The sequence below is a fragment of the Trachurus japonicus genome, chromosome 8 (genome assembly GCF_045865225.1).
Source record: "Trachurus japonicus isolate A0001 chromosome 8, Traja_1.0".
Classification (NCBI taxonomy): Eukaryota; Metazoa; Chordata; class Actinopteri; order Carangiformes; family Carangidae; genus Trachurus; species Trachurus japonicus.
Window position 1 is genome coordinate 14787705 of NC_140914.1, and position 18731 is coordinate 14806435.

Below are 18731 nucleotides of genomic sequence, written 5' to 3' on the forward strand. Positions count from 1 at the left end.
AACTGTATTCCTCGCAGTCTGAATCTCATAAATGTTGGGAAATTCTAGGATCAAAACGTGTGGGATGCGTAGAAGATATTTATCTTTAATCTGTTTTCACACACACACACTCACATTCACACGTACTCACACACCGTCCTTTCTATACAGCGCGCAGATATGAAGGTGGGCGGTGATGAATGGCTCATATCAGCTGAGTGGAGAGGCAGGAGAGAGTTAAATGAACTGTCCTTGTTCTGGGGTCTATGTATGCACATACATTGTTATATTTTTACCATGGCCAGCGAAAAAAAAAAAATCTGGGTTACTCTATGGTTCCTTTTCTTCGTGTCCTCTACGCTAAGATTCTCATCTCTCTTCAAAGGCAAAGTGAGCATCAGCTACACACACTACAGTACAGACAAGTGAACACACAGTTGTATGTTTTCTATTTATTAGTGTCCACTTTACCTCTTCCTTCACACTTGCAAATTAAAACCACATCTCCCTGAATCATCTCAAGTCTGAGATTACTTGGAAAATAAGAAGGAAACACAGGTCACAGGACAGTCCTTCAGGTGTTTGGTTTTTGGAATATTCATAAATATAAATACTGTCAGGGCTAAAGGAGCATGACAAAAGAAAGCGAACGTGAGTTAAAACTGATCTGGTCACCCTTGCCTCTCTTTGCCAGACTTTGGCGGAGTTGTGTTTGGGCAGCTGTTGCCTGGCATGAGATGGTGATTGGGTTGGCATCAAGTATGCTGCTTTCCCTTGCCAGCCAACACAAACATCTGCTTTGCCTCCCCACCACCATTTCGCTCGATATCAAACAACAAAGCTCGCCTGCTCTGCTGCCCCCATGGCCATCCCAAGAATTAATGACCCGCTGAGCACATTAGCGGTGCCCTATTGCCCTGGCCTGGCTGGATCAGGGAATAGGGAAAGCTGTGGCAGAAGAACAAGGAGAGGGAAGGGTTAGTGGGTCAGGATGATAAAGTACTTCACAGGTCACGAATTAAGATGGATAAGATATTCAGGTGATATTGGGATGGTTACTTCATTTGTCCAAGTCCTTTTTGTTTTGCTGCAGGCCTTTATCATTACTTTTACAAACATGTTAACAGACTAAACTGGATTTTGTGCAGAATTACTTTTAGGAAGTCTGGTATTTTTTTTTGCATGCTGTGCCATCTAAGAAAACCACAGTATTACGTTGTATGTTTAAAAAATTCACCAGGAGGTAGAGGAAGACAGTCAAGTTGGAGAGAGAGAGAGGGAGAGAGGTTGTTAAAATACAAAATATATGGCTATTAAGGCACAGCACTCAGACTGAAACAACCTGCTCTTAAGTGAAAACAAAAACTGAGGAGGATCCTCATCCTCATCCTCTGTGGGCCAGCCTACGCCGCTCCTGTTAGCGCTCACTCTTTCCCCAAGTGTTGCTGTCAGGGCGTGGAGAGGAGGACTGGGTTATCTCACTGACTGTAGCCTAAACACACTGCCCCAACACAGCTTAGAAACAGTCGTCATTTCCCTACGCAAAAGAAAGCAAACAGTTCAGCTGCACTCTATGGAGCTGTCTGCAGTTTTAATGCTTTAAACGGACTGAGCAGAGAAAGCAAGATAACCGACGGGCTCGGTATGCTCGGGTCACTGTCTCCGGTTCCACTTTATGGCCCCCCTATTCAATTTCACACAATGCGCTCCAGAGACAATGTACAGTAGACTGTTTTCATTGCACAGCGAAGTTACAGTCAAGGCCCCGATCAATCATAATAAATGTTCACCCCAGAAGACATAAAGAAAGGCTGTGAGCAGATTCGTGTCCAACATGCAGGCCACAACCGGTCCTCCTTTTATGGTTCCTTTTGAGAATATTCCCACACCCTGGCTCGTATTTGTAAAACGCAGTGTTTACGTGGTTCAGTTTTGCCCTGTTCAGCTGTCAACACGCTCAGGCTCAGGCTTTCAACCCAGAGAGTGCCGGGGAGCAGAAGTGCAATAGTTTAGAGAGAGCCGTGTTAAGTGGGACTGTTTAGGGTTGGCTGGGTAGAGCATGCACTCAGCGCACCACCGTATAGACTGCTGTTTTCTAAATGGGCCCTATTAACCGAATAGGAATAGGCTGTGCATCGGGTCTATGTTGTTAGCTCTGATAAGACATGCTACATGGCTCGCACAGCCTGGTGTCGTATCCACATGGCTGACCTGCCACACTGGCATGTTTCATCACCAGAGGAGTGATATGGCGCCTGCTCACAGCCACCAAGGTGCAATTTGTTGCATTTAGACTATAACTGTCAGGAAGAGATATACCCTCACTTAAATAGCCGCCCATAATCTGCCCCTCTCCCTGTATTATCCTAATTGAACCCATGGGCGGCCAACGCCATCAATAGCTGAGCTCATCTGCAAATTAATAAAACATGGGCCCTCACCAAATCTATGCTTGTGATAGAGCTTGAAGCTACTTAGACACACTAAAGGAGAGTGTTTGTGATTGTTATTTGCAAAAGAAATGGAGGCACAATAAATGTTCTCATTTTGTCTTTCAGCAGTGATAAGCGTGAGTTCTTATAGCTCCCATGGTCCTACATGTATTCCCCTTGAGCTCCCATTTCTCCTCCTTCCTTCCTTTTCATAATGGAAATGCTTATTAAAGTCATCATCCACCATTTACCTAAACATGTTTTTTGCAATGGTGTTAGATCAGAGGCTACAGGGCCTTGTGGTGCTCAATCCAGCTGATTCAACAGGTGATCCCCACACGGAGTGTTTTGTTTTCTCCTCACTGCTGACTGTTGTGGAGCCACGTATTCCTCGGTCAGAACTGAGACATGCTGGCACCATCAACAAGTGCCACGTCAGCACAAGCATGAGGGGGGGCTTTTGACTTTGTGTTTATTTTGACTGTCTGGAGTGATGCCCAGCATGATGTGGGAGACGGCGAAAGGGGTGGTCATCATAATAAGACCTACATCTTAATAACAACAAATCCTGGAGGACACTAAAAAAGCAGCCAGAGGTTATTAAAGACATCTATCATGTCTGTTGGGCTGGCAGTCACTCAGTCACCATCCCCTCCTCCTCGTTCTCCTCCTCTCACCATTGATGATCACTCCTCTGTTGAACATGAAACCAAGGCCGTGGTGACCAAACTTTCATCTCTTCTTGTCTTTTTCCTTCTCCTCACTGCAGTCTCATTTTGTAGCACAAGTCCCTTTGTTTTCACACATACAAAACCCAAGACAGACTTTTAAAGACTGTGACCTCCTACTGTTCCTCCGAAAGGAAGGCCAATCCCAAAGTGGCATCGCACTCCGAGGGAAGGCAGGACTCCTACAATATCAACACAACGTTACCTGGCCTTGAGTGCACCTCAAAGCTTTTGGTCTATTCATGGGCTTATTTTACAGCTCCGTCAGTGTGCAGCACTGAAAATGGGGGGGGGGAGAATGCCTCTCAGGACATGAAGAAAGGAATGCTGTAAAAGCTGGAAGGCCATGACAACTTGATGAGCCATCAAGACTGGCTGTGAACAACCAGAAACATGGAGGGAAAAAGCTGACATCACAGAGCTCGGGTATATGGAGTCATGCATATATGGACAAAATAGAAAAACAAACCGACTCTCCAAAGAAAACAGTGAGTAATCCTTGGACAGAGTATTGTTTGGGCATGCACATGCATTGCTGAAACACCTCGATGCCACAGTGAATGATGGAGCGCACTTGTCTATGCTGGACCGGTTACAAAGAGGGGGGCCGGTGTAAAAACATGAGAAATCATCAAACCAGAAGAGAAACGAGTTCCCATGAACAATATACACAAAGACGAGTCGTTTCATCCACAAAGCTTTGATGGTTGTGCTTTAATACTGCAAACAAAAGAGGAGAAGTATTAAAAAAAATCAATCCCCCCTAAAGACTGTCAGCTGTTTTATTACACACGCTGATAAAGACACAATAAATTACACAAAAAGGATAATATTAAGTTGGATTTGTACATGATAAGTGGTTGTTGTATTTGTAAGTGCTTGTGTTTAACTTCACAGGCACTGTTCTTAAATGTTTCCATTTAATGAGACTGTGTGTTCCACTGGATTTCAGAGGGAAGTTTCAAACCTTTGCACATCAGGTTCAGTTTAGTTATGTCATGAAGGAGGCCTGCACAATACTTGGTCCAGAGTGAGGACTGCACTGTCTAATGTCTTCTTTGGGTCTGGAGGGACCTTTTCAGAGTTTGAATAAATAGCTCTGATGATGTCATCAGGGTTATCTTGGCTCAGGCTTGAGATTTCACATGTGAGACAGTAAGCCTGCATGGAGGTGAAGAGTTTAGAAGAAGTGGGCATTTAGCAGGCAGAGTGTGGTATAATGGTAGACGCTATTGAGTTGTATAATGGAAATTGTAGTGTTTGGAGCTCAGCCTATTCTAGCAACCATAGTAGGATATCTTGGCTTCTGCTGCTTTAATCCTGACCTTTTCTTTAAATCTGTCTCTTCTGAGTCCTGCACTTTATGGAAGTGCAATACTAAATAGCTAGAATACTACTAACAGTTTGACATTTTGGGAAATATGCTTTTTCACTTTTTGCCGGAGAGTTAGAAAAGATGAAGAGATGGATATCACTCTTGTGTATGTCTGTTAAATATAAGACTAAAACTAGCAGCTGGTTAACTTAGCTTGGCATCGAGATTGGAAATGGAGGAACAGTCTGGCTCTGTCCAACGGTAACAAAATCCGCCCACGACCTCCGTAAAGCTCTGAATTAACATGATAAAATCTGTTCAAAAGCCCAAAGCGTGAAACAATGACAATTTGCCATTTTATGGGAGGTTATGTGTCAGACTACGGCTGCCACATAACCTCATTCACAACTCCCTCCATAATGGGCACTCAACAGTTTCCGCAATGGTGAGAAGTAAAGTGAAATTTCAGGGAGATCTGTGAAATGTTCAGCATTTGCAAAAAGTGGTGTACATGCACCAGACACTGCCACTGTGGATTTTTTGAGGGCATGCTGTGGTGGATAAATGTGTACACTCTGAATTCTGAGGCTGCAACCCACCGAGGACGTGGTCCAAGAAGGATGCTTAGCCATCGTAAACGGCAAAAGCCTAAACAAAATGAGAGCGTCTAGCTTGTGGAGGATTTTCACTTTGCATCGCCAGCTGTGCCCATTATTACCATTGTGTCGCAAAGTATGGCTCCTGTTACTTAGCAACCCTGAAAAAACATTTTCCCCCCTGCAAAAACTTGCAGTTTTAAGGCCCTTGGTTTTAACAATTGAAAGCTAGGGCCTTCATCTTTAAAAAAGAAAAAACAAAAAAAGCCTCCGAAATGCCTTGTCTCACCACTGTGACACAATTCCTCAAATAGGCTACAGCCTCAGAGGAATGTCGCTTCTTGTCCTGGCTGAGTTGATCAGTTGTCGATTTGACAATTTATTAGCGGGTTTGGGATAAAACGGTTTTACAGCACTTTGTTTTTTGTTATCAAGATTAAATAATATAAGTCCTTAAAGGTGTACAGAAAAGAAAATTGAATTTGAGCCCACTCTGGGTCATAAAATTAGTGTAATAACTCATCTATCAGACGATGTAGGCCAAACTTTGTGCAAAATTCTATTTTTGAGTAAATCCGTGATGAAAGTGTGTATTTTAGTGTAGTTTTTTTTTCGCATTGGATAATGCAGGCGCACGGATTATACGTCAGCCTGTACACGATTCACTAGCCACTGATATTGGATCCGTAATCCGTCATTCAAACGTCTGAGACACGCACACACACACGGAGCTCGGGCTCGCCCCAAGCTTTGAATATCCCGCCCGCTCGATAACGACCAATCAAATTCATTTTCCTTACTCGGGTAAACTCGTGTTGCAGCTCGTGACAACTCGGCGCGACAAACGGGACAAACGGCCATTTCTGTACACCTTTAAGTTGTGAGTGTCTGATGTGCTGGTAGATTTTTTACTCAGCTAATCTAACCAGGTGTTAACTAGCCTACTGCTACAGATGCAGGAGTGGAGTAGGCTAAAACCTCTCATCTAATTTTCTGTCTGAAAGTGAATAATCCTTCTTTCCAAAATATTAAACTTTTGCTTTCAGAGAATCACTTTTAAAAGGCAGTCACTGCCTGAAAAGATATTATATGACATGTTAATGGGATGCATTGTTGGAACTGAGACTGCATGACGTAGTTTGACCAGCTACATTAAATGCTCCCTACAGCTTTCTGCATTAATAATTTACCATTCTGAAAGAGACTATTCTTCACAAAGAGCGCTGCTACTTTTGATGGCTGAGCAGCATATTTCACTGCTTACAGTTAACTGCAACTTCTTTTGTCATGTTGTTCATGAACCTGTCACAATAAATGTCATTTTTAGGACCAAATCGGAGTCTCGACACGATGCCAAAACAGAAACCTAACACAAATTTGTCTCATCAAGTGTGGCTTCCCCAACACTCAAGTATCATGTATTGGGACTGTCTGCATTCTATTTAATGATTTACTTCTTCCAAACTTCAGTGGAAACATAATATTTTACATCCCTTAGACTGTCTTGTGTAGTGCAACAGAGCGTTATGTCAACTTTCATTACTGGAATGGGAGTTTTTTAAAGAGTAAACCTTGGAGTTTGTCCAGGCAGTCTTGTTGAAATTTGCTATGTTGATTAACATTTTTTATATAGATAGATTTTTTTTTTTTTAAAAAGAAGTCACTCGCTGTCATTGTCACTATCCATAAAACGTGGAACCCAAAGGACATTAAGTGGAGGATTTATAGCTGCCATATATTTGAGTGGAGGGCTGCTAAACCTTATGAAGTCTCTCTTGGCGCTACAAGGTTTTGCTTTCTCTGTCTCGCTCTGTTGGTTTTTTCCCTGTTGCTTCAGAGTGCCTACAATTTCCCTTTCTTTATTTTCATTGGCATTTAAAGAGCACGGTGCTCTGTTGAATGTAGTCATTCAATAGTGAGCTTTTCAGCGCGCGCACACACGTGCACACGCCAACACACAAATAGATTGGAACACACACACACACACACACACACACAAAGAAAGCAGCCATGAACATGCAGAGAGTAGACCCTGACTCTCCTGTTCAATGCCACTGAACGCTGGAACCCAGCAAGTTTTTAGACGTATACCAGATCTGAAAGCATTTCTCCCTGTCTGTGCTCCACATTGTTGGGGGGCATTAATTGATTGGCTTGGTTTCTATTCCCTTTTGTGAAGTGGCTTTAGTCCTGGCTTTATGAAGGTTGCTAAAATCTATTCAGACCATTCTCTTTGCCTGGTGGAGCACAGCACAGCGGTGGAGCAGCCGCCGTCTGCACCTTTATTGGTGGAAATCGCCCTTGCACATTTTAATCTGCCATCTCCTGGGGTCATATGTCTCATTAGGTTTTATATTATATCATCGCACAAAAAAAATGACTTTCCTCTTTTTATCCCTTCGATCTTTTGGCTTTTCAGTCACCATCACATTTTGTTAGTTCTTAGATATTTTTGAGTGGTGTGTATTATTATATTGGTGTATGGCATGTTTTGAAAGAGGTCATTCTGGAGCATTAGTAGTGTGATTCAAAACGTATTCTGCAGTTTCAGTTATCTTCCATGGTTTCATGGCTTGACAAAGATGAGCCAGAGCATTAAATCCAGTTACCTTTTTTTGAATGTTGTTGATGATTGGTGTAGGCCTATGTACCGCTGCATTAAAATAGAAAGGTATATTGTCAGCCTTCTGAATTCACCTTGTATGAATGCTGTCTGTGTGTCAGCGTGGATGCGCAGATGAATAGAGGCAGTCATCAGGATGTAATTGACCACACACAAGATCAAAGTGTGTTTGTGCAACAGCATTTTATGATCTACTTTTTTAAATGCAGCAATGTGACAAAATGCTGGAAGACTATGTACACACTCCAAAATACGTTCCAGTAATCAAAGATGGAGCTGTTTTTCCTCGCATGAAACAGGCAACTTGCACCTTGAGGCTATCAGGAGCTCCAATAATCCTGACAGAGAGTAATCAAAGAGGGGGAGGGGGGTGTCAGACTCAAATCATCCAAAATAGTGCTGTCATTTGATTGTAAACTGCACTCTTCTCCCTGTTTTTTTTCCAAGACAGTCACACATACACACACGTACTGTAACAGCTCATGCAGATGGTCCTATATCCACATCTGGCAACAGCTGGAGTCATGAGCACATCTGTTCCGTCCTGCGTGGAAACAGAGAGGGTTGCTGCTGCTTTAATACTGACCTTCTCTTACATATTTTCACTTTTCGATCCTCTGTAGTACCACAGTAGAAAAAAACCCCAGCACCAGCAGGGTACTCCTACGTTTCCCCTGATACAGACAGAATGCCCTATCGTGCTCGCCCGAGGGGAACAAATGTCTGCCCAAATCACATCGTTTACACTCTCATACACATCGTTTCCCCTCCTTCTTTGTGTTCTTGCTTCTGTGAATTCACTGACTTTCATTGGCTCCCTCCCTCTGTTGTTTTACCTCCTCTTTATTCTCTCTTGCTCTCTCTTCCTCTTACTTCTCTTGCTCATCTTCTTTTCTTCCTTCTCATGTCCACATGTTATATCCAGGGCAGCTGGTGAATCGCCTTGAACTGCTTTCTTCTGTTGGGTCACAGACGGCTAAGCTCAGCAGCTGTGTGTGTGTGTGTGTGTGTGTGTGTGGGGTGGAGGCTGACACACACCAAAATTTCTATAGCCGCAAAGATATGTGGTCCTTTTGTTTGATGACATTTCAGTCCAGCATATATATCCCTGTGAGATCTTAGTATGGTCAGTGCAGGTGGCAAAACAGACAGAAAGGACGCAAAGAATTTCAATTTTTTTTTTTAACTTTGAAAGAGTAAAAATGCAGCTCAAGACACACTGCCTGTCTCTTACTCATTTAATTTCACTCTCCCATTCTTCTTTCTGGAGATCCATGAGACCTATTTCCTTTCTCCTCCATCACCTTCTACTTCTCTACATCTTACTTTTTACTTGCCCCATTTTGCAATCAATCTGCTGTTCATCTTATCTAATGAGCTCATTAGGGTGTCTTAAGCAATGGTGATTGATAATAATGGCTGAGAAATGTCCCATTGATTCACATCTATATCAGGCCTGTAAAGTAAAGGCTCTCTGCATTAAAATCATAGGAGGTCAGCTGAAGCCTCTCTTCTATCCATCTCCAACATCTGTGTGACAAGTCCTTTGTTTTCAACACAACGACCCCTCCCCCGCAACAATTCATGACGAGTGAAACTGGTTCGTAGTTAACACGTCTGCTCGGCGTGATGTTGTAACATCTGCGTAAAGCCGCCCCTAAAAGTGTGAGAAAGCATTGCCTCTTGGAGGATCTGTCAATGAGTCCTTTGCTGTGCTTTTTCTGCTTCAACGGGCTTACAATTTATAATATTTTGCATGTTTACAGAGGCCATGTGAGTGAAACTGAAAGTTAAACTGTAGACATCATATTATCCCAGCCAAAAAAAACAAAGGAGACGTGTTGCAGTTGGTCAGTTTGCTGGAAGTCTTTAATTTTTATGGCTGGGCTTCTTAACAGCCATGACTGATGGAGCTATTTCACTTTAAAGCTGTAAGAGCTCCTGTTTGTAATGCAGGCAAGTTTCTGAGGCCACTGGCAATATGTCTAACGATAGCTTTATGTATGCCATTTGTATGTTTGCATTTTGTGTGTGAATGTGTGTGTGTATGAGCAACGGAGAAAGAGATGGAAAAAGAAAGAGGGGAGTCGGGGGGGGGGTGCTAATGATAATTTCGGAGGGTCCGTGTGTGTATGTGTGACAGATCTTGCACCCACATGAATAGCGCACAGTCAGCATGCAAGCTCAAATCACTTCAATAGTTTCACATCAACCAATTTAATGGCACAATCCCGGCCAGTGAAGTTTTTATTCCAAATCCTGTCCTAATGGCCTTTGAAAGTCTGCCACTTCCCCCTGGCTGACAGGTTGTGCATTTGGATCTAATTGAATCCATTTACATCCTGCACAAATAGAAAGCACATGGAGGCCTACCCACCTGGTTCTGATCAGCTACCGAGTTGGGAGAACCACACTCTTCGGAGTACGCCCAGTGCCAGCAGGGGATACACTACGCAGCGCAGTGAAAAGAGAGGGAGGGAAGGAAGAGAGAACACCTTTTGATATTATTCTTGGCACTAATTTAATTCAGTCTGAGTTCAGTTACCCCTTCACATTTTCGCTGTATTCCTTGTCTGGCAGGCTGTCACCCTGTAGCTACAGTTGTGTGTTGTGTTACCACAAGGGGGAGTCCAGCAATACCCAGTCATGTATCATCACTGTGTCTGCTGATGTGGACCTGAAAGCATTCATCTACAACAGGGAGGAGATGAATTACGCTTTAAATTTTAGATTTAGTATGTGTCTTCAAGGTATAGGCTGACATATACTCTTTGCTAGATTAATGTTGCATAAAATATAAATCCATTCAGACTACCAAATGTAAGTCTCACAGAAAATTCACAAGGGGTTAGACAAAACACTGAAGTGAATCCTTAATTAACATTTCACATGCTACAGGTGTGGAATATAGTTTGAAGGGCAATTAGAAGAGTTTGTCAGCCAATATGACAGTGACCACTTGAGAGTTTGAAGAAATGGACTAAAAGAGTTTAAAAGGGGCCAAATAATTTAGTGTGTAGGCCTATGTGAAAAGAAATCCTCAGTCTTATAAAATGATTTTAAGACTGACATGTAGCCTATATACAGTGGTGACAATTTTGCTAAAAGGCTACTTATAGCACGCAAAGTTGTATTGAGCAGCTAACAGTGTTTTAAATGCTTATAGTTGCTCAAACTTGTTTTTTTGTTAATTTATGGAATAGGCCTACCCCAATATTGTGTTTAATTTACAAAGCCTATTTTCACTTGTTGCCTAAATTATGATGTTCCCATATCTATACTTTGAATTAAGATAAAGTCAGCAGCTGATTAGCAAGCTTATTCGGACAAGTCTGTAAACTATAAAATTGCCAGGCTTGATTACTACAGTCAGGGTAAAAAAAAAAAGAAAAGAAGAGATATAACAGACACGCTAAGATCAACTAAAGGGCCACTCATTTTTGTTTTCTTACACAGTAACTAGGCTATGTTGTTTTAGTGATTATAGCTGCAGTTTCATGAATTCTGGAAAGCTGGTGTCCACATCACAACGAAACGTCTCGCTGCACACTGGTGGCTTGTGGTATGCGGAAAACTGTTGTGAATGTGCATCACAATACAGTCCAGCAGTCTCTGCGTGGCCTACATTCATGCGTGCCTGTAAATGGATATGGTTAATGGGGGCAGTGGGTAACATCATGACCTTCATCAGGTCCCCCCTCGTGGTCCATCCCAGCCCCACCTCACACCACATCTGGTTTGACCATCTCCACCCTAAACCCCTGCTAGCCACCCCCGCCTGCACCTCATCAATCCTCTGTGTCATCATTGCCACACTTCTGGCAATTGCCAAAGTAAGCCATGACACGAAGACGTGAAAATGATGAATGGACTTTTCCGGACAGGAAGCAGCGATGGTTGAAGAGACACCCCACCCTCACTCATCTTTCCAATCCATTTTTCACTTTCTTTCCTCTGCCACGTCTCTCTGTTGTCCATGAGTCAGTAGGAACCAAGCGATCACGTTCCACAAATATAGGCCTCCAAAATATGTGGTTTCTTTTTTTTCTGATTTTCCAGAGAAGGTTGGGTCTCTACAATGACTTTGAATGACCACTCTTTTTTTTCTGTATCCAGTCTCGTTGTGTTGATTGTGAGCAACACTGAAGAACCCGAAAATACTCCCAAATTTTATTCTATTTTTCCCTGAAAACTTTGGACTGGATATTAGGAACATAAACCTGACATTCATCCATGTCCCATATTTCAGTTTTGGCAATACAAAACACAGTAGTTCAGTTCTCAACTAGTTAAATCCAATCTCCAACCACTAGAATGACAGCAAACTGCAATGTCTATAAATCATCTATTGTTGCATTGTTGTGTCTGCCTGCCCATAGCATGTCCATTCAATGCTTTACAATACTGTCCCTTAGTTGCCGTAGTTTTATTGGGCGTTGATGTGAATAGAAGTCCCACTGTTTTCCACAAGAGACATTATCAATCTCGATCGCCATAACTATTAGCTTGCGCTCACAGGCTTTTGTCCAACACTCATGTATTGTCCCTGAAAGCTGTAGACGTTTCTTTAATGGCTCATGACTGAGATATTAGTCTCAAACTTTGGTCAGACCTGGTTATTACCTTTTATAAATTGTAGTAATTTTCTCTGTCATATGTCATATGATTTTAATGTTTGTGTCAGGGTGTGTGTTAAAGCTTTAGGGCCATGTTTTCGAACAGAGCCAGCTCTTAAAATCCCTCCATATAGTCACCACTTGCATTTGCCCTCATGAACTCCAGCTCCCAATATCAGACCGAAGAAACACTGCCTTGTTTCTTTGCTCCCTCAGGGCGAAGTGGCATTGGTAGATATTTAAGAGATTGCCTCCTTTGTTTAGGGGACTGAAACCTCTCCTTCTCTAGCCCCCTACAGCTCACTATATGAGCAAAATGTCTGTGCTTTAATATTTCCATCATCCATACGTCTAATTTAAGACAGGGAAATATTTTTGTTTCCATCAAGGAGGTGATGAATAAAACATCCAGTCATGTTAAAAACAAGTTTTCTTGAGACCATTTGTTTTCCAGGCCTTTCAAAAATAATCCTCTATGGAGTTGCACAGTTTGTCTGACATCAATTATTTTGAATAAGACAAACTGCTCTCATTATACCCGCCATACACAGCAGGACAGATGTGAATATTCAATAAAAGACATAAAACTAGAGGTTCAACACACCCCCTCAAAGTATAAGTTTTTGGAAGAGACATATAGAGACTCATTTCTCTGCAGTATTACAGTGTGAATATGTTGAGAGATTCCCTTTCATGTAATTTGATTAGTGGACCAGGATTCCAGCCAGCCCTCACTCATTTACTATATTCAGAGAGAAAACAATTAAGCTATACATGTTAGCTATCAAGGAGACAACGCACCCATGCACAGGCACAGTAATAGATAAAACACGCACACACTCACATGGGCGCACATACACACACAAGTCTCATTTAATCCTTTATGATGCGCCTTGAATTTGTAATGATTTTAATTAGGAAAGGTGCAGTAGGAGTCTGCTCCGTGGCAATGCTGACACTCCAGGGTGCCTGGAGCCAATTAAAAATATGTGCTGATCAAACAGCCTGCCCTAGCCATGCACGACTATCCCCGGAGCCTCTGCTGCTGCAGAGGGACGGCCAAGCTCAGGGCCTCTTGCTCCCACCAAACAGGCTGCAGCGGCTGAGCTACGCCCGACACTTTCCACCCGAGATCTGGTGCAAAGGCTCAGCTGCTCCCATTATGGTGGGCAACAGACGTCCAAGCGAGTCAAATGTATATCAGGTATATCACACACCTATTTGATCTCCACAGAGGTCCTTTGTTTCCACAGGGGAAGTGGCTCACCCCGATTTCTCCCTCACACTATTTGAGTGAGAACATCACATTAGATCAGAATTATCTGACGATTCAGCTTAATTACAGTGATCCTTTTCGTTTTGAGCAATCTGCCATCTTACCACAGCCACGGTTACCCAAAACAGACACATTCGTATGAATCTGGGAGCAAGTCACACTTTCCAAATGTTAATATTCTTTAGGAATCCTTCATCTCTGTCATATCCTCTCCTCTGTGAAGTCCCTAGTCCCTCTATCATTAGGCATCTCTGTCCCTGGTGATTAATGATACTAATGAGCATGTGCAGCCATTCACTCTGCCACACATTATTCTGCCCTTTGGCTTAGGCCATGTGTCATGTCCTCCTGAGGACACAGAACAGGCTTCCCTGGTCAAACAATAATATTAACTTATATGTTTTGCAATATCTTTTTCAGAGGGGCACATACACAGAGAAACGTATATAGCTTTCACCTTCATTTTCAATGACTACAAAGATATTACATTTCTGGTAAAAAAAAATAAAGGAAATAAAGGGAAAACAACAGAGAGAGATACATTCACACACACTGTCGCCTTGGATTAATAATCAGACAAGTCTTAACTGCTACACCTTCTGTGTAAATAATTCTCAATGCAAATCTAGTAGTTTAATCAAATGTGACAACCTACTGCTATGGCTGACCTGCTGGATTTGAGTGGAGCCTGCAGTGACTTGGTGTGTGCCATCATAAACGATGGATCTCTGTTTTTTCATTCCTTCTTTCTCACGCTTTCTCTCTTGTAGAAATCAACATTTAAACTACCCAACAAGAAAAGCCATTTGTGCATTAATGGTAGAATAATTATCTTCTACCATCACTGTACTCAGAGGATTTAAGAGCACGTGTTGCTCATTGAAGCGCCTGTGTCCTCTGCTGTTTCCTCGCTTTTCCACTTCAGCATTGTGGCGATGATCTGCCGTTGTTAAACTTTTATCTTTGGCAGACGTTGCAGCCTTGTCAGGTGGGCAGAGAGAGTGATAACTGCATATTTGAAGATCCATAAAAGGACCTCCATATCTTTGGGAGACCTATCAGCTGCGACACTGAAATACGGCTCATCACTTTTATGTCAGAACCACAATCGGCCGTTGGGATGTGAAATTAATATGACAGAAAGGCCATCTGCTAGGAGACAGCACGATGGCGACCAGGAGCACTGGTTTAGGCCATGCAGAGGACATTTTTAATTGGACACTCCATGCGAAAAGCATATACATGTCATATAAACTGATACGTTATTGGTATGATGGCTGAGCTGGATTTATGGCAGCAAGCAATGAGAGATAGGGAGAGAGAAAAAAGAAGTAGTGCTTTGAGGTGGAGACTGGGACACTTTAGAGATCCGTTCATAATCAATGCACCACAACAAATAACTGAAAATAGGGGCGTAGTTTCACTTTGATTGTTGAAAAGTTTGCTTGTCGTCTTAACATTTTTCCAGGCTATGACTTCCCTCTCACACATGGACATATGAGGCTTTTAATTACTTTTTAAGCCTCACTTTCACACATGGGGCTGCAGCCTGCTGTGCTGCAAGGCCCTGAATCACTGAATCCCTATTGATCATACATCAGGAACTGGTGGCTTGGTCTCAGCACCTTCTTGACTCAGCAAGTTTAAAGAAGAGTGGGTGATTGGAGGATGCTGACGGTGTTGCAGTCTGGTTCCAGTTTCTGGCTGCAGACATGTTTGTCTGTCAGAATTTGACGTTGGTTATGGTTCTTGGGCTGATCCAAAACAAAGCTTTGGTGGCAAGACTTGAGTGTAAAAAACAAGTTTGTGTATTGATTGATTAATGTGTAGCTGCTATTTATCCTCACAACAGCTATATGGGTTTTTATTTATCATATTATCTGTGATATCCCACATTCAATAATTTGAGTTTGTCACTGAAAAAGACATTAGGATAATACTGTGATTTACAGTTAGGAAAAGTGGCCAGTGACTTGCTTTCCATTATCCATTACTGTGAAATTTCATGAGAGTCTGATGTCCATTGTGTCTGAACTCATCGGCCTGCAGAAGATTTTAGCAGCCTGTTAGCAGTCAGCTTGAAGCAGACTTTACTGCATTACAGTTAAGCAATATATCACGACAGGCCGTGGTATATGCTCATTATACCACGGCTAAGGGGCGTTGTTCGGCCCGACGCGAAGCGGAGGGACGACAACCCCCTTAGAGTGGTATAATGAGCATATACCACGGACTGGAGTGATATATTGCTTTTATAAAACGGTTACCAATAAAGGCAATATGAAAGAGGGATACGCAATCAATTTCATGTAGTTTTATTCAACCAGAAATACATATTATCCAATAAAATAGCCTCACTGTGAAAAAAATAGTCCCACCTCTCCAGACGTTAGCTCCTAGTTAGCTCTGCATCTCGTCTTTTCCTCCGCTTTTTTTCAGATGAAAGTCACTGCTTAATCCCCTCTACCATTGTTAACCCTCTCCGGAGGTGAAAGTTCACCTTAAACATGTGGATTCAACTACTTTAGTCCGTTTTTTAACATCGTAAAAACATCAGCTGTCTTGGGCTACGGACTGCAACAGTCCGTTGTCATGGATACATGACAACAACTTCCATTCATACCAGTCATACGTGCCTGACGCGGAGTGATAGCTTACGCTGTGATAAGGCTTTAGAATAGTAGCCGTGGTATATGCTCAATATACCACGGTTAACAACCAATCAGATCGCCGGATTTCACCTTTCCGTTTTATAAAATATCTTATATCACAGAAGGACAAATACTCTTCACTTGCACCATTTCACTGCCAGCTGAAATTCTGTAGCATTCTTTCTCAGAGAAATCAAAATATCCTGATAAATCAGCCCTAACAAGCATTCAGCGTGTCGTAAGAGGGAGAGGATAAAGCAGGAGTTGTGTGAAATGAATGCAGGGGCTCTGTGAATGAAAAGAGGAAGCCCAAAGGGCTGAGCTGACTTAGCCATGGACAGACCTGGGTCTGGGACCCTCAAATGATCTTCATGATCGCTGCCCAGCTCAGCCATGTGATGCTTATGCAATGCTCCTCCAACCTGCAGCTGGGGGAGAACTGAATCACAACAAACCTCCTTTTCTTCTCCCAAACAAGAGCTTTTTAGTGACAACAGCCATCTTGGTCACATGACCATGGGAGCATCCTGCAACCCCCCACCCACCCCAGTGTACCCTAGCACCCCTCGCTGCAGATGTTGGATAACAACATGGCTGATGAGTTCAATAAAGGAAGCACAATGTTGTTCTTGTGTGTTGTGGGGCCTGCAACAGATGTGTTAGACATCCATAATCACAAGACTTGATTAAAAAACACAACAATGTAATGGGCGATACAGTCTGGGGCACTGATTGTTGGAGCTACTTCAACACAATGTCAACCAAAATGTATTAATTTATCTTTATTTGCTCTAGGGGAATTTGTGGGTATTCTGATACCACAACAAAAAAAAACTGCTGGTGTATCCATCCTTATAAAAAACTACCAATGATCCATATAGATGAAATGATGCATCAAGACAGTGTGTTGGTCCGAGCCTCTGTGAATTAGTCCAATTCTGTAGGTTTTACCGTAAACAGACTCTTTTTTTATCCATTAACAGTAGCCTCCAACTGTTGTTGGGATTTACAAACGCTGTCATTCCCATTGTGGGCCTGCAGGGCTGCAGAGGAGACGGTGAGGTAATGAGGGGGTTAAAACATGACGTCAGGTTGCCTGGGTCGGTGAACTTAAAGGTAAAGAAGGGCAAACGTGTCAGAGGATGTGACAGGGCTGTGGGCTTGTGATGATTATATTCTTCATGTAGAGACAAATACCCAGCATGCTCCACCACCAAACCTTCTGTGAAAGCAATAAGGGACTGCAATTGTTTTATTAATTATAGGGCGATCAATATAGTCATTTTTCAAAATAAGACGTTTGACCCATAGCCTACTGGATTGTCTGTGCGCGCTCCATATCAGCCATAGTGTTGCCTATCTCGTAGTTCTACGTATTGTCTGTCCCCACCGCCTTCTACAGACACTCCTGCTTCCAATGAGCTTATTGTTTTCAGTCAGAGGAAGTATGATGAGAATTCACGAGACCTGGTTTGAAACAGATTGTCTTTTCGCCTGTTGCTGAAAATTGGAAAAAAAAAAAAAAAAAAAAATCTTTGAGCTGCCATTTAGTTATAAGTATCGTCGTCTGGGCGAGAATATTTCTAAAAATAAACTGAACAGGTTTATTAGTGTGGTTAACTAGGATCAGGGTTCTCTCCTTGAAGTGAAGACAGATCCATGTAGGGTGCAGTTTCCAATACAGTGCCAGTATTCAGTAGGCTTCTGGTTATGCCATATGCCACTACAATTCAAGCAGTTCTTATGTAGCACCCCCAACACACACACACACACACACACACACACACACACACAGGCACGCACACACACATGCATAGGGCTCTTGATTATGCCAATCCACCCATGATTAACATTAAAAAAACATTTTATGTTACTACACACAAACTGCAAGCTGTTAATTTTGCTTCCAAAAATGTTATGTGTGTAATTTATGCATAAAGATAAACCTGTCCATGTGATTCATTACATCTTAATTAATATCGACTGATATTCAATCAGGTCATGCGTGCACGCACGAGTGCCCACCCACACACATACACACAAACACAGAAAACACACACAAACACACAGTTCAAAGGCTATCCGTCCTTAACCACCTCTCCATATTATATCAGACTGCGCTTTGAGGACTTCACCAATCCTAATCCGTGCGCTCACCCAGTTTTGGAGGAAATAGTAGGATAAATCTTACATTTCCGCATTTAGTCTATTTATAGAAGTGTTTTTTTCAGCATTTCTAGCTTTATTCCAAAATGACACAACAATAAGATCGCAGATATTTCCAGAACATGAAAACATGTCTCATTGTCAGATGACCAGCCATGTTCATATATATAGTGCTCCTCAGTATTTCAGTTTGTGTGTGAAATCAAAGCTTATAGGCAGCGAGTTAGTCTATCTTTAATATCCAAGGGCCCATTCTTCGACTAGATGTGGGTGGGAGGCTCAGACTCTCAGTCATCAACGCTTCATTGATCAAGGACAATCCTCGTCGTAAAACTGGTCTTTTTCTTAA